Source organism: Panthera leo, chromosome D1 (genome assembly GCF_018350215.1).
Source record: "Panthera leo isolate Ple1 chromosome D1, P.leo_Ple1_pat1.1, whole genome shotgun sequence".
NCBI classification, from domain to species: domain Eukaryota; kingdom Metazoa; phylum Chordata; class Mammalia; order Carnivora; family Felidae; genus Panthera; species Panthera leo.
Genome location: NC_056688.1, coordinates 34833485 through 34851506, shown reverse-complemented (window position 1 = coordinate 34851506; position 18022 = coordinate 34833485).

The window sequence follows — 18022 nt, the reverse complement described above, 5'->3', positions numbered from 1 at the left end:
TTACAACTGATCAATCTTGTAACAAAGAAAATAATTATCTTAGTTCCGATTGCACTCAAGAAGCAAACTAGGTAAATAAATATAAGTGAGAAATGATCTTCAGATACATTATAATCTCCTTGATGGTGTCTTCTTACTTTTCTTAAATCTTAGAGTGGTGGCACAGAACAGGTTATTAATAAATCAGTGTTTGGCAATTAAGGTGATTATCATAAGTACTCATGCTAATATACATTAAAGGTGAAATAAATCAAATAGGAGAAAAGTTAAATGCCTTTTGAAATACAAAATATATTTATTTGCACAGCTCTGTAAATGTTCTCTTATTTCTCCTCTGACAAAACAAAAAAAACTCTTAAGATACATTCTTCAAAACGTGGCATTCAAGACTACTCTTTTCAAGTTACCTGAACCCAACTGTATAAACTCAGTCTGGAAGGAAACTGGTACATATTTGTTAACGGAAATGGCCACACACACATATGTACACATATATATTAGTTACATGCGTGTATCTAATTCACGCTATAAACTTCTAAGTTAGATATGTTCATATATTTCCATTTTTTATACAAAGAAACTGAGACACAAGAGGGTAATTTAACATAGGTCACACAATCAAAAATAAATTAAAAAAACAGTTTTGAATCCATCTAATCTGGCTCTAATTTCAAGCTCTAAGTTACTTTTTTAAAATGTTTACTCATTTTGAGAGAGAGCGTGTCCATGAGTGTAAGTAGGGGAGGGACTGAGAAAGAGGGGAGAAAGAATCCCATGAAGGTTCTGTGCTTTCAGTGCAGAGCCTAACAGGAGGCTTGATCTCAGAAACCATACAATCATGACCTGAGACAAAATCAAGAGTCAGTTGCTCAACGAACTGAGCCACACAGGTGTCCCTCAAGCTCTAAGTTACTTTCAGTGCTACCTTGGAGACCAAAGGAATCTCCATGGGATACCTGTTGTGCCCCTTACCCTCCACCATAACTCCTTAACATTACATACGAGACATGATATGAACTAGATGTGAACTAGAATTTCACTAATGAAATGAATAGCTGTTCATTAAGTAAAAATGTTTTACAGGAATAATAAGTTCATTCAATGCCTGAATGAAAATGCTGGTAAACTGTGGCAATTAGAATACTTTCACTCTATTTTTTTTCAATTAATTTCTTAGTTGCATGGTGGACTAAACCTTTGATTCCTTCTTTAAGGGACAATTAAGAAACATTCCCTAGTAACATGGTAAAATTTAAATTAAAATAGTAGCAGTAGTAAAAACAACAATGATAATAATTTGGTAATACTATAGCTGATAAGATCTTAATAAGTATAGCAGATGATGGTAGTGCCCAATAAATCTCTTAATCACTTTTATTCACATAGCCCCAAATTCTTCCACTAAGACATGTATTTCTTTGCCTACAGTCTTTTTCTAGCCACTGACACATTCTTTTCTTTCTATGCTCCAGGCCAGAGAGTTGGGGAATCAATGCTACCTGAGAGCAGGCCTCATCCAACTGATGAAAATTGGTGTACAAACTCCAAGTCTCTCAATTTGCAGACAGTGCAGATCTGAAGAGTATACCCTACACAAGCATTCCTATCGCCTACAGTAATAATTGGCTCAATAATAAACTCAACATTGCTCCCTTCCATTTCAGTTGTCTAACTTCCTCACTCCCTTATCCTCTACCTCCCACCTTCCAAGTTAATTGTTTGCACTTGAATCATTGTCTCAGAAACAGCTCCTGAAGAAATCTCTATTATCACTTTAAGGTTAGTCTGAAAAAATACACAAACATTCAGCTTAGATTTGGATTATGAGATTTACATGGAATAGTCTGTTCCATCTGTTCCATCTGTTTCTAATAGCCTTGGCATATCTGTAACTGTATAAAGATGAAGTATATTTAATATACTAAATGCCTCAGTTACCCTGACATTGCAAGAATGATAATTTCCACAAAACATTAAATCAAATTATTTTAATTTCTTTCATTTAAGGAAGAATTTTAGTAGTCATTGTATGTAATTAAAAACTTGCCAACTTGCTTATTTTACTGTTTCAAAACTTTTCGTGAAGAACCGAGTAATGTGTGCATTTGTGTGTATTCAGTGGTATTTCATTCACTTCTATAGTTCATTGTTTTGTGATTTATAGAATTTTTAAATTTATTTACTAAAAATGTCAAAAATATGCTTCATTGGCAATCAGAGGAACTCAAGGTAACCAATATTTTCACTCTTAATTCATCATAACAACTGGAAAAACCAGGAATTATGATTACCTAGAAAACTTAGTAAAAATAGGACTCAATGATAACTTCACTATAGATATATGATTGCTCAGGTAATCAAAACTTGTCCAGGATAATGGCATTAAATGATATACATTCAACTTCCTTAGAATTCACTCACTTCAGTGACAAGATAAAAAATATGCCAAGCATTCAGAAGAAATATATAATTCATATTTACACACCTACACATACACATAGGTATGTGTATTTTTTCTTTTTTTAACATGAATTTTCATTAGAGCTTATTATTTAAATAAATTTTGGGTTTATTACCTAAAAATTGCTCAGAAAACAAAGAGAGTTCCCATATATTCCCCCCTCCCTTTACTCCACATACAATTTTTCCTATTATTTATTTTTTTTATCTTATTTTTTTTAATTTACATCCAAGTTAGTTAGCATACAGTGCAACAATAATTTCCCATTTAGCCCATCCCCCCTCCCACAACCGTTCCAGTAACCCTCTGTTTGTTCTCCATATTTAAGTCTCTTATGTTTTGTCCCCCTACCTATTTTTATATTATTTTTTCTTCCCTCCCCTTATGTTCATCTGTTCTCTGTATTAAAGTCCTCATATGAGTGAAGTCATATGATATTTGTATGTCTTTGACTGATTAATTTCCCTCAGCACAATACCCTCTAGTTCCATCCATGTAGTTGTAAATGGCAAGATTTTATTAGTTTGATTGCTGAGTAATATTCCATTGTGTGTATGTGTGTGTGTGTGTGTGTGTGTGTGTGTGTACTATATCTTCTTTATCCATTCATCCATCATTGGACATTTGGGTTCTTTCCACACTTTGACTATTGTTGATAGTGCTGCTATAAACATTGGGGTGCATGTGCCCCTTTGAAACAGCATACCTCTATCCCTTGGATAAATACCTAGCAATGCAGTTGCTGGGTAGTAGGGTAGTTATATTTTTAATTTTTGGAGGAACCTCCATACCATTTTTCAGAGTGGCTGCACTAGTTTGCATTCCCATCAGCAGTGCAAAAGAGATCTTCCTCCGAATCCTCACCAACATCTGTTGTTACCTGAATTGTTAATGTTAGCCATTCTGACAGGTTTGAGGTGGTATCTCATTTAGGTTTTGATTTGTATTTCCCTGATGATGAGTGATGTTGAGCATTTTTTTTTAAGTGTCGGTTGGCCATCTGGATGTCGTTTTTGGAGAAGTGTCTATTCATGTCTTTTGCCCATTTCTTCACTGGATTATTTGGTGTTTGGGTGTTGAGTTTGATAAGTTCTTTATAGATTTTTGATACTAACCCTTTATCTGATAGGTTGTTTGAAATATCTTCTCCCATTACATTGGTTGCCTTTTAGTTTTTCTGACTGTTTCCTTCACTGTGCAGAAGGAATTTTTTTTTATTTTAATTTATTTTATTGAGGTCCCAATAGGTCATTTTTGCTTTTGTTTCCCTTGCCTCCAGAGACATGTCAAGTAAGAAGTTGCTGGAGCCAAGGTCAAAGAGGTGGCTGCCTATTTTCTCCTCTAGGATTTTGATAGCTTCCTGTCTTACATTTAAGTCTTTCATCCATTTTGAATTTATTTTTGTGTATGGTGTAAGAAAGTGGTGCAGTTTCATTTTTCTGCATGTCACTGTCCAGTTTTCCTAGCACCACTTGCTGGAAAGACTTTCTTTATTCCACTGGATATTCTTTCCTACTTTCTCAAAGACTAGTTGGCCATGTTTGTGGGTCCATTTAGGGGTTCTCTATTCCGTTCCATTGATCAGAGTGTCTGTTCTTGTGCCAGTACCATACTCTCTTGATTATTACAACTTTGTATTACAGCTTGAAGTCCAGGATTGTGATTTCCTTTAGTTTTCTTTTTCAAGATTGCTTTGGCTATTCGGGGTCTTTTCTGGTTCCATAAAAATTATGGATTGTTTGTTCTAGCTCTGTGAAGAATGCTGGTGTTATTTTGATAGGGATTGCATTAAATATGTAGATTGCTTTGGGTAGTATTGACATTTTAACAATATTTTTCTTCCTATCCAGGAGCATGGAATATTTTTCCATTTTTTGGTGTCTTCTTTAATTTCTTTCAGAAGATTTCTACAGTTTTAAGTATATAGATTTTTCACCTCTTTGGTTAGATTTATTCCTGGTATTTTATGGGTTTTGGTGCAATTGTAAGTGGGATTGATTCCTTGATTTCTCTTTCTGTTACTTCATTGTTGGTATATGGAAATGCAACTGATTTCTGTGCATTGATTTTATATCCTGCAACGTTGCTGAATTCATGGATCACTTCTAGCAGCTTTTTGGTGGAATCTTTTGGGTTTTCCACATAGAGTATCATGTCATCTGTGAAGAGTAAAAGTTTGGCCTCCTCCTGGACAATTTGGATGCCTTTCATTTCTTTGTGTTGTCTCATTGCTAAGGCTAAGACTTCCAAAACTATGTTGAGTAACAGTGGTGAGAGTGGACATCCCTGTGTTGTTCCTGACCCTAGGAGGAAAGCTCTCAGTTTTTCCCCATTGAGGATGATATTAGCGTTGTGTCTTTCATATATGGCTTTTATGATCTCAAGGTATGATATTTCTATCCCTACTTTCTTCAGGGTTTTTATCAAGAAACAATACTGTGTTTTATCAAATGCTTTCTCTGCACCTATTTGGAGGATCAGGTAGTTCTTGTCCTTTGTTTTATTGATGTGATGAATCACATTGTTTTGTGGATATTGAACCAGCCTTGCAGCCCAGGTATAAATTCCATTTGGTCGTGGTGAATATTTTTTTTAATGTATTGCTAGATCTGGTTGGCTTGTTGAAGATTTTTGCATCCATGTTCATCAGGGAAATTGGTCTTTAGTTCTCCTTTTTAGTGGGATCTTTGTCTGGTTTTGGAATCAAGGTAATGCTGGCTTCATAGAAAGAGTTTGGAAGTTTTCCTTCCATTTCTTTTCTTTTCTTCTTCTTTTTTTTTTTGGAACAGCTTCAAGAGAATAGGTGTTAACTCGTCTTTAAATGTTTGGTAGAATTCCCTTGGAAAGCCATCTGGCCCTGGACTCTTATTTTTTGGCAGATTTTTGATTACTAATTCTATTTCCTTACTGGTTATGGGTCTGTTCAATTTTTCTATTTCTTCCTGTTTCAGTTTTGGTAGTGTATATGTTTCTAGGAATTTGTCCATTTCTTCCAGATTGCCCATTTTATTGGTATATTATTGCTCATAATATTATCTTATTATTGTTTTTGTTTCTGCTGTGATCGCTCCTCTTTAATTCTTGATTTTATTTATTTGGGTTCTTTCCTTTTTCTATTTGATCAAACTGGCTAATGGTTTATCAATTTTGTTAATTCTTTCAAAGGACCAGCTTCTGGTTTCATTGATCTGTTCTACTGTTTTTTTGTTTGTTTGTTTGTTTGTTTTGATAGCATTAATTTCTGCTCTAATCTTTATTATTTCCTGTATTTTTCTGGTTTGGGGTTTTATTGCTGTTCTTTTTCCAGCTCCTTAAGGTGTAAGGATAGGTTGTATATCTCAGACATTTCTTCTTCCTTTTTGAGGAAGGCCTGGATTGCTATATATTTTCCTCTTATGACTGCCTGTGTTGCATCCAAGAGGTTTGGGGTTGTGGTATTATCATTTTCATTGGCTTCCATGTACTTTTTAATTTCTTCTTTAACTTCTTGGTTAGCCCATTCATTCTTTAGTAGAATGTTCTTTAGTCTCCATGTATTTGTTATTTTTCCAAAATTTTTCTTGTGGTTGATTTTGAGTTTTATAGCTTTGTGGTCTGACAATATTCACTGTATGATCAACCCTTTGTACTTTTTGAGGGCTGATTTGTGTCCCAGTATGTGATCTATTCTGGAGAACGTTCCATATGCACTGGAGAAGAATGTATATTCTGCTGCTTTAGGGTGAAGTGTTCTGAAAATATCTGTTAAGTCCATGTGGTCCAGTGTGTCATTCAAAACCATTGTTTCCATGGGGCGCCTGGGTGGCGCAGTCGGTTAAGCGTCCGACTTCAGCCAGGTCACGATCTCGCGGTCCGTGAGTTCGAGCCCCGCGTCAGGCTCTGGGCTGATGGCTCGGAGCCTGGAGCCTGTTTCAGATTCTGTGTCTCCCTCTCTCTCTGCCCCTCCCCCGTTCATGCTCTGTCTCTCTCTGTCCCAAAAATAAATAAAAAACGTTGAAAAAAAAAATTAAAAAAAAAAAAACAAAACCATTGTTTCCTTGTTGATTTTATGATTAGATGATCTGTCCATTGCTGTGAGTGTGGTGTTGAAGTCCCCTGCTTATTATCAATGAGTTTCTTAATGTTTGTTATTAATTGATTTATATATTTGGGTGCTTCACATTTGGAGCATAAATGTTTACAATTGTTAGGTCTTCTTGGTGGATAGACCCCTTAATTATGATATAAAGCCTTTCTTTATCTCTTGTTACAGTCCTTATTTTAAAGCCTATATTATCTGATATAAGTGGGGCTAATCTGGCTTTCTTTTGTCAATAATTAGTATGGTAAATGGTTCTCTATCCCCTTACTTTCAATCTGAAAGTGTCTTTAGGTCTCAAATGGGTCTCTTGTAAACAGCATATAGATGGATCTTGTTTTCTGATCCAGTCTGTTACCCTACGTCTTTTGATTAGAGCATTTAGTCCATTGATGTTTAGAGGAGTACTGAAAGGTATGAATTTATTGCCATTATGTTTCCTGTAGAGTTGGAGTTTCTGGTGGTGTTCTCTGGTCCTTTCTAGTCTTTGTTGCTTTTGGTATGTATGTATGTATGTATGTATGTATGTATGTATTTTGTATTTTCTACCCTCAGAGAGTCCCCCTTACAACTTCTTGCAGGGCTGGTGTAGTGGTCACAAACTCCTTTAATTTTTGTTTGTCTGGGAAACTTTTAATCTCTCCTATTTTGAATGACAGCCTTGCTGGATAAAGAGTTCTTGGCTGCATATTTTTCTGATTCAGTACATTGAATACATCCTGCCGCTCCTTTCTGGCCTGTCAAGTTTCTGTGGATAGGTCTTCTGCGAACCTGATCTGTCTTCCCTTGTAGGCTAAGGACACTTTTCCCTTGCTGCTGTCATGATTCTTTACTTTTCTGAGTATTTTGTGAATTTGACTATGATATGCCTTGTCAATGGTCAGTTTTTGTTGAATCTAATGGGAGTCCTCTGTCCTTCCTGGATTTTGATGTCTGTTTTTCCCCAGGTTAGGAAAGTTTTCCACTATGATTTGCTCAGATAACATTACTACCCCTTTTTCTCTCTCTTCCTCTTCTGGGACCCCTGTGATTCTGATGTTCCTTTTTAATGAGTCAATGATTTCTCTAATTCTTAAATTGTGCTCTTTTACCTTATTCTCCCTCTTTTTTTCTGCTACATTATTCTCCACAAGTTTGTCCTCTATATCGCTGATTTGCTGCTCTGCCTCATCCATCCTTGCTGCCGTGGCAGCCATTCGAGATTGTAGCTCAGTTATAGCATTTTTTATTTCATCCTGATGAATAATATCAATATTTACTTCCTTTATATCCACAGAAAGGGATTCAAATTTATTTTACACTCCAGCTAATATTCTTATTATCATGATTCTAAATTCTGGTTCAGACATTTTTTTGTATCTGTGTTGGTTAAGTCCCTGGCTGTCATTTCTTCCTGCTCTTTCTTTTGGGGTGAATTCCTTCATTTTGTCCTTTTGAAGGGAGAAAAGGAATTAATGAGGTAAAAAAATTTTTAAATTAAAATTAAAAGAAATTAAAACTAAAAAAATTAAAACCAACACACACATGCACACACACACAAAATCAAATAAATGATTCTACCTCCTATAAATTCTAGCTCCCAAATAAATGATTCTAGAGAAAAAAGGGGGGAAAGAGAAAAAAAAAGGAAATCATTTGAAAATTGGAATAAATGAATACAATTAAATAGAATAAAAATAAATGATTGAAGTAAAAAAGAATTTGAAAAATTTACAAAAACGTAGAGAATATAGTAGAAAAATTAAATAAAATATTTTTAATAAAAATTGAAAATAAAAATACTTTTTTCTCTTTCCATATTCAAGAAAAAGAAAAGAAACGAAAAGGAGAAAAAAAAAAGAAAGAAAATTGAAAAGACAAACCAGTGAACAGACTGAAACACGATTGAAATTACTTTGTTTTCCCCTAGAAGTCAAACCATGAAATGCTTTATAGTCTGTAAACTAAGCAGGCAGAGAGACTTTTGTTCCTGAAGAGCAAGGTTGGCCCAGTTGGGTGGGGCTTAGTGCAACATCTCCATTCCCCACTAGATGGCACTGCCTAGCCTACTGGTGTGGATTGTTGTGGCTCTTGTAGGTGTGTATGCTCGCATGCACTGGAGAGGTGAAAATGGAATCACCCAGCTGCCCAGTCTCTAGTATTGGAACTCTGTTCTCCATGGTCAGCAATCTTTCACTTTTCTCTGGCTTCCATCCACTCCCTGCTTTTACACTGTCTGTGACCAAGCCCCAGGCAGCACCTCTCTCCTGAGTTTTATCTTAGATGCGGCTGTTTTTCCAGACCTCTTACTTCTGACAGGCTGTGGCTTTGTCCCTCTCTGGGAGGGTCTCACTGAGCAATGGCTGGGTGCTGGCCTCACCCAGAAATGTTCACTTGACTGTGCTGCTGCCGATGCCCAGAGACTGCAGCTGGGTGCCAGCCTGCCCCAGATAAAGTTCACGTGACTGTGTAGCAGCAGCATTTTAGGTATTATGGAAAATCACAACACACATTTGGCACCAGGCTTCACCCTTAATGACCTTGTTCCAGCACTAGCGAATGTGGTTGTTCTCCTGGGTCCACCGGGGCCTTTGCCTGTTTGGGGGGGGGGGGCACACAGACTCTACCAGATGTCCTCCCAGCAGGAGAATTTTCTCTCTCCATGTGCCTTGAAGACCCCCAGACTTCACTCTGCTCCTGGGGATTCACCCTTCCCACCAGAGGACTGCCAGGTATTGAGCTGCAGAATTTCAGACTCTGTGCTCCCACTATTTACAGAGTCTTAATGGAGTTTAAACCCTCTCCTTTCTCCATTCTACTTTTTTAATTCAGTCCCTGAGGCTGCTTCCACTTTTCTACTTTCTCTCCAGTTGCTTTGCAGGGGTTGCTTTTCCTGTATTCTCCCTCTCACCCATCTCTGTCTTCTCTCTGCAAGCAAAAACAGCCTCCTGCCCCCTGCGGCTTCTCTCTCTCCCAGTTCACTTCTCCCTGCTGTGTACCTGCTGAGTCCATGGTTCAGGTTGTGTAGATTGTTGTGTTAATCCTCAAATCAGTTTTCTAGGTGTGCAAGATGGTTTACTATTGATATGGCTCTATTTCATGGATGTGAGATGCAAAAAAAACGTCCATGCTGTTCAACCATCTTGGCTCCTCCCTCCAATTTTTCCTATTATTAAACATCTCGCAATAATGTAGTATATTTGTCATGATTGATGAACCAATACATTATTACTAACTGAAATACAAATACATAGTTTACATTAGGATGAAGTGTTCTGTTATACAGTTCTGTGGATTTCAACAAATATATAATGTTATGGGGGTGCCTAGGTGTCTCAGTTCGTCAAGCATCTGACTTCAGCTCATTTCATGATCATGCAGTTTGGGAGTTTGAGCCCCACATTGGTCTCTGTGCTGATGGCTCAGAGCCTGGAGCCTGCTTGGGATTCTATGTCTCTCTTTGTGCCTCTCCTCTTCTCACACATTGTCTCTCTCTCTCTCAAAAATAAATCAACATTTGAAAATTTTAAAAATATAGTGTTATGTGGTCACCATTACAGTATTACACAGAATACTTTACTACCCAAAATATACTCTCAGTTCCATTTATTCATTTTTTTTCTTTCTTTCCTTCTTTCTTTCTTTCTTTCTTTCTTTCTTTCTTTCTTTCTTCTTAGAGAGAGAGAGAGTGTGTGTGTGTGAGTTGGGGAGAGGGGCAATGAGAGAGAGAGAGAGAGAGAGAGAGAGAGAGAGAGAGAATCTTAAACAGGCTCCACGCTAAATGAGGCTTGATGCAAGTCTCAATCCCATGATCCTGGGATCATGACCTGTGCTGAAATTAAGAGTCAGACACTCAACTGACTGAGCCAATTAGGTGTCCTTATTGTTATTATTTTTAAAAACTGAAATTCTAATTCAAGTTCTCTATGTCCAAGGAATTTTGTTAGAGTGATTATAAATAGTAAAAGCAGGTCAAAAGATCTAACAATAGTAAAGCAAAAATTTATTGTTGCAGGGTCCTGTAACATCAAATCAACCTAAGAGATTTCAAAAAGGAAAGAAGATGAAAGTATGTGACAATTTGCTCCACATCAGGATATAATTTATTGAAGGAAGGGATATGATTACTGTATGTAGAATTGTCCAAAATAATTAAAATTTGGCCACAAGTTGGAGAAAAAATTTCAAGTGAAATTACAACTTGGTGAAGCATTCCAAAGTATGTTTGCAGAATGAGATTCTATGGCCAGATGCTCTAATACATGCTATTCTGGAAAAGGTTAAACGGGTTTATTTACTGCAGGCCTTTTCACAAGCTTTAACAAGATAATGTTCACCATCAATTCCCAATAAATGCGGATAATATGATGCAGCCATTCCTAACCTCGTTTTCCCTACTGGTCTTTGTTGCTTAATCATTTTTCTTGGGATTAGTGTTTCAGAGGACACACTTAGAAAGCACTACATTAGAGAATCGTTAGCTGTGATAATGCATTTCTATGATCCCTACTCTTCTCCATATGTAATACAACACAAGGACTGCCATAAAATAAATAGTTACCTTGTAACAGACTAAATGTATTAAAACATAATCTATTGCATCCTTATACAGGCTTCAAAAATAAGTATTGCCATTTATTTTATAAGCCAGGATATCGAGGCTAAAAGTATTGCTTGACTTGTCCACAGTATACACACAAAAATTTGTACTTTTTTATTGTGGTAAAATCAATATTACATAAAATTTACCATTCTAACCATTTTTAAGTATACATTTCAATAGCATTAATACACTCACAATGTTGTGTAAATATTGTCACTATTTCCAGAATTTTTTCATCATTGCAAACAGAAACTCTGTCATTATTAAACAACATTGTCTATTCTTTCTTTCCCATCAGCCCCTGGTAACCTATATTTTACCTGTCTCTATTAATTTGCATAGTCTAGGTAATAAATATAATTGAAAATATACAATATTTGCCCTTTTGTGTCTGGCTTGTACCACTTAGCATAAAGTTTTCAGATTCATTCATGTTGTAGCATGTATCAGAATTTTACTTTTGTTTATGCTCAAATAATATTCTATTATATGTATAAACAGTGTGGAAAGTCCAAGGCGATTTGTCCAATTGCTTTCTGATTGGGTATTATAAATGATAGAAATGGAGATACAATATAAACACTGAGAAAATGGAGAAAATAAAACAATATCTATATTACAAAGCGTAAAAATGCATAATCTAAAATAAATGGATTTTTATAGATAAACATTAATTTTATTTTTCATATAAAATTTTTTATAAATAAAGATGTTGCAATTATAGCATTTCATATTTTTCCTGTTGGACTATCATGACCTTCACATTAAAAATTAAAATTAATAAATAATAGTACAAATGAGTAGTTGAAATCTAAATCATAAAATAGCATTTTTAAATTCATCCTGGCTAGTTCTTAGGTCTTTGATCTCTGCAGCAAGGGTTTTCTGGTGCCTTCTATGCTTTTTCCAAGCGCAGCTATTAGTCTTATGACTGTTATTCTAAATTCTTGTTTAGATATATTGTTTATATCTGTTTTGAGCAATTCTCTGGCTGTGATTTCTTCTTGACCTTCCCTTTGGTGAGAATTCTCTATCTTGTCATTTTGGCTGAGTTTCTGTCTTTCACGTGTCTTAAAAGCTTGTTGTGTGTCCTGCTATATTAAAAAGTGGTCATACACTGTCCAGTGCCTGGCATTCCAGGAAGTGTTTCTGGTTGAATGCACTCTGCTGTTGTGTTTTGGCTGCTCTATCTCACTGGTCAGTCCTCTGCAGAGCTCCTCCTCACTTGTAGTGGTGGAGTGTTTGGACCTTTAACTAGGTGTGCTTTGATTTGTTTGTTGTAGTAACTCTGGGGGTGGGGGGAGGTGGGTGTATACATTTTATACATTTATATATGTATAAAATAAGAATTGACAAAAAACAAACCAGAAACTATAAGCCTGATTCCAAAATTAAAAATAAATAAATAAATAAATAAATAAATAAATAAATAAAGCATTGTCTGTTGGTGCGTGGGACTGGTGGCTGTGCTGGTCTGGAGGAGAGGCTGGCTGCATTAGGTCAATTAGTCTTGCTCCAGTAAATAAGCAGTTGCCAGGCACAGAGGGGTGGGGTTTGGTCTAAGCTTGTCCGCTCCTCTCCACTGAGGGTCTGCTGTGTTGCTTTCTTAAGTCCCACCTTGTTGGTGTTGGGGGGAAAATGGCATCACCCCACTCTGTTCTCCCCAGACTGGGAATCACAACCCATGCTGTTCCGGCAGCCCTCACAGAATTGCAAGGGCATTCAGCTTTCCCTGATCCACAGTTCTCCTCTGCTTTATTATTGGTGCTGGGCTGGGATTCAAAACCACATGTCTTAAAGGACCCAACACTGCATGGATTCACTCCCAGAGTAGAGTACTCTCCACCCTGCTGATGATAGGCCTGTGACTGGTGACTGTCACTTGCAGGATTTTTTGTCCTGGGGGAGGCAACACACACTCTTCCCAAAGTACCCCAGGAAGGGGACTGTCCTCTCCCAGTGCGTCCTGGAGATTGCTACACCATGCCGTACATTCCTGGGCCAACTCCCTTGTCTCTAGGAGTACAAGCCAGGGCTCTGCTATGGAGAAAGTTGAGCACTTCAAAAGCCTTGGAGTTTCAGCTCTAAAGGCTGTTTGCAAAAATCCGTGGTCCAGAGAGTTTTGCCTCTTGTGCTAACTCAATGCCGTACTTTCACAACTCCTCTCCCTTTCTCTCCTTTTGTTTCTCCACAGAAAGGGTTCTCTCCCTTCCATAGCTCCACTGTTTTATCTCCTTCAACACACATACATGAACCTTGATCCTGCCAAGTCGTCTCCTTCCAGCTGTGGAGAACCTTCTGGCCCTCCAGATCTATTTCCTGGGTGTTCAAAGTGATCTGACCTCAATACTGCTGTGTTTGAGGGATGAGAAAAATCCAGGTCCTCCTGCTTCTCTACCATCTTAACTCCCTTCTACATCTGCACTCAGTTCTTATATTCTCTTTTCTTCTCATTCTTCTGGAAAAACCCCAATCTCAATTAAAAAGACCTTTCTGTCTAATCCATGCCTTTACTTGTGCAACTGAATGTGGTTTGGAAAAAAAATTCACAAACTATATTAAGTTAAAGAAATGTATTTTCTAGACCTGAACTAACCAACATAATAGTCACTAGCCATATGTGGAACTGAACACTAGAAATGTACCTGTATGGCTATATTTAAAATTTTTATTAAAATAAGGAGCTATATTTAAAATTTTTATTTAGTTTTGATTGTTTTGAATTTGAATTTTAAATTTTTTTTAATGTTTATTTATTTTTGAGACAGAGAGAGACAGAGCATGAGCAGGGAAGGGGCAGAGAGAGAGGGAGACACAGAATGTGAAGCAGACTCCAGGCTCTGAGCGGTCAGCACAGAGCCCGATGTGGGGCTCGAACTCACGAACTGTGAGATCATGACCTGAGCCGAAGTCGGATGCTTAACCAACTGAGCCCCCCAGGCGCCCCTTGAATTTGAATTTTAAAACTATTTCTCAATTCAGTTACTTGAAAACTTTTAAGTATGCTTCAAACAACTCACCTATATAAATCTACTTTTTCAATCATAAACTTTATTAGATATAAATTAAATTTTTCTCATTAAAATTTAGCATTTGAATTGAGGTGTGCTGTAAATGTAAAATGCACACTAGATTTGGAATACATTACAAAAAGCAAAACATATAGAATATCCCACTGTTTTTTCTATATCAATTGTATGTTGAAATGATAATATTTTAGAGACAAATCAAGATCAATGAAATATATCACAAAACTATTCACACTATTTGTTTTTACTTTTTAAAAAAAATGTTACTTCTAGAAAAATTTAAATTACCTATATGGTTTACATTGAATTTTTATTGGACAGCAGTGTGCTGGGTCCTTTAACTATGTGCTCAGTGCACAGAAAGTACTGGTGAGAACTGTGATGGAGGCATGTATGCACAGGGTGCTGAGGGCATGCACTAGAGGAAATTAAATCATAGTACTGGCAAGGAAATTTCTAAAATTGAAAGTGACCTGAGAATACAACTAAACATAAAAAGATTATGTAATGGGATCTTCATTCATTCAGCAAGTATTTCAAGTTTATATTCCATAAGTTACTGGGTATATATGCAATTATATATTTGGCAAGGTGTGCTTTTAAAACATATTTAGTATCTGCCCCCTCCTCTTCCACTGGTAAAATACAGGCCCAACTACCACCACCTTTTCTCTATTGGTTTATGGCAATTGTGTTTTACCTTATCTCTATGCTGTGTCCCTACAATGTTAATTTCCCCATCACCACCAACACATATGTGCATGTGTGTGTGCACATGCATGGGTGTGCACAGACACACACAAAGGATTTATATTGAATAATGAATCTGGAATGAGACTTTTAAAATATAACACAAATAATCTCACCATACATCTCAAAACCCTCTCGTGGCTTGCTATGTTGTCCAAAATAAAATAAAATTCCTTATGATAGCCCAAAGGTCATCCAAGATCTGGATATCTGGTTACTTTAGTATAGGAACTGAGATGCTAACACTTCCCCACCCTCACTCATACAACCAGAAGCCATGGCCCTTCTTCCCTCTCTCTGGATCAGTCTTTCCAAAGACATCTGTTTTTCTCAATCTTCACTTCTTTCTGGTCCCTGACAAAAGCATACCTTTTTAAAAGACATTTTCTTGAACACTCTATTTAAAATAGCAGCTCATCCTCACCCCATTACTTTGAATCCCCTACTATATTTGATCAAAATCTCAAATACCCCATATTTTATTGCAAGTACCCCCCCCCCCCCCCCGCCGCCTGGCTTTTACAAGTATGATCTTTGAGGGCAATGACTTTTGCCTTTTGTTTTCACTGCTGTATCATCACTAACTAGAAGAGGGCCTGATATATAGTGAACATGCATTAAATATTTTGAAATAATCATTTTTCAAAAACTGGAGAAAAGTCAAGTATCATGGTGAAAATGCTGAAGGTATAGCAGTCAGTAAGCCAACTGGTATCATCAGCATTTTATTAGGATGACAAGACTACAAACAACATTATAGTACTTCTATTATTTAATATACATGCATATTTGTTTTTTAAAGTCTTTTGATACTGATGTTTTCTTTATTACAAATTTCTGAAAGCTAATAAAATTTTTATTTTTATGGTACATTTAAAAATTAGGGGCGCCTGGGTGGCTCAGTTGGTTAAGCGGCCGACTTTGGCTCAGGTCATGATCTCGCGGTCCGTGAGTTCGAGCCCCGCGTCGGGCTCTGTGCTGACAGCTCAGAGCCTGGAGCCCATTTCAGATTCTGTGTCTCCCTCTCTCTGACCCTCCCCCGTTCATGCTCTGTCTCTCTCTGTCTCAAAAATAAATAAACGTTAAAAAAATTAAAAAAAAAATTAAAATTAAAAGTGATAGAGTGAATGTAAATAAATGAACTTTAATTTTGAAATGCAAACTGATGAAAGTGACTAAAAGGTAAAAATGTTTCTGGAGCTTGGTTTAGTACCTTAAGCACCAATGTTCAGGCATTATGTTCTCACATATAATATTCACATATGAACAGAAATGTTATCTAAATTTTAAAATATTTGGAATATTTTAAATCTCTTATGTTAACAAAGGTTTTTCCAAATTCTATAGTTAATTCCATGAACAGAAGGCATAATCTTTTTAAGAAACAAAAGACAAGCTGAAGTTTATGCCCAACTTGAATAAAGAGAGAAGGGAATCAAATAAGGGGGCTATAAGGAGATCATGATTGAAAAGTAAACCCAGAAAAAAGAAGCCCATTAATGTCAAATCAATATAAAGCGGTCATAGCATGATTTAACTCTAACATTTTATTAAAGTGTTTTAAATATACATTATATATATATGTGTGTGTGTGTGTGTGTGTGTACATACTCACACACACTTAAAATAAGTATGCAGTTTAATGAATACTTACATGCTGAATATATTCATAAAACCACTACTAAAAAAAAGGGCTCTTTAGCATCCCAGAACCTTCTCTTTGTGTCCCAATCTTTTTTTTTAAGTTTTCTTTATTTATTTTGAGATAGAGACAGGCAGAGAAAGAGGGAGAGAGAGAATCCCAAGCAGGTTCTTCCCTGCAAGTGCAGAGCTGGACATGGGACTTGAACCCAGGAAACCACTCTATCATGACCTGAGCCTAAACAAAGAGTCAGATACTCAACTGACTAAGCCTCCCAGGTAACCCTCTTTGTGTTCCATTCTAACCACTTTCTCCACCTGAAAAAGTAAACATTGCTTGACTTCTAACAGCATAGATTAGTTTGCTTATTTTTATATTTCATAAAAATTGGATTAGAACATATGATTTTGAGTCTTGCCTCTTTTATTCAACATTTTATTTTCGATATTTTAACATCCTTTTAATATAACAATTTATTTATCCATTCAACCACCGATAACTATTTGTATAGTTTTCAGCTTTGAACTATTGCAAATAGGGTATTATAAACATTCTAGTACATATTTATGTGTGTTCATGTGTGCAGTTTGTGTGTGTGTGTGTGTGTGTGTGTGTGTGTGTGTGTGTCTACAGTTGATCTGCGGACAACACCAACTTGAACTGCACAGGTCCACTTACACATGAATTTTTTTCTGATAAATTCAGTACAAGAGTGTAAATGTATTTTCTCTTCTCTATGATTTCCTTTTCTCTAGCTTAATTTATTGTAAAAATACAGTAAATAATACATATAATTACAAAATATGTGTTGTGAAGGCTTCCAGTCAGTAATAGGCTGTTAGTAGTTAAGTTTAAGAGGAGTCAAAAGTTACATGCAATTTTCTTTCTTTTTTTAAATTTTTAATATTTATTTTTGAGACAGAGAGAGACAGAGCATGAACAGGGAAGGGCCAGGGAGAGAGGGAGACACAGAATTTGAAACAGGCTCCAGGCTCAAAGCTGTCAGCACAGAGCCTGAAGCGGGGCTAAAACCCACAGACTGAAAGTTGATGACCTTAGCTGAAGTCAGGTGTTCAACTGACTGAGCCACCTGCGCACCCCATAAATCACATGCAATTTATTACTGCACTGGGCTTAAAGCCACTAACCCACCTATTATTCAACTGTTTAGTGTCCGTATATTGACATATATAATATTTGTATATATATACACACACATATACACATTTTTATTAAGCATATTGCCAGGATCATATATTTGATAAGACAAATATCATATAAACTATTGATAGTAGTTTGTAGCATAGTAGAATTTATACAAGATTTATAAGCATGCCTGGCAAATGCTTAATAAATGTTAACTGGTTAGTAATAGTTGTATATCAAATTACCAGAATAACTGTCTTTTAGTAAATATTTGAACTCTAGACATGAATAAGCCTGCATCAGATTCCTCACTATGTCATTCCCAAGCTGAGTG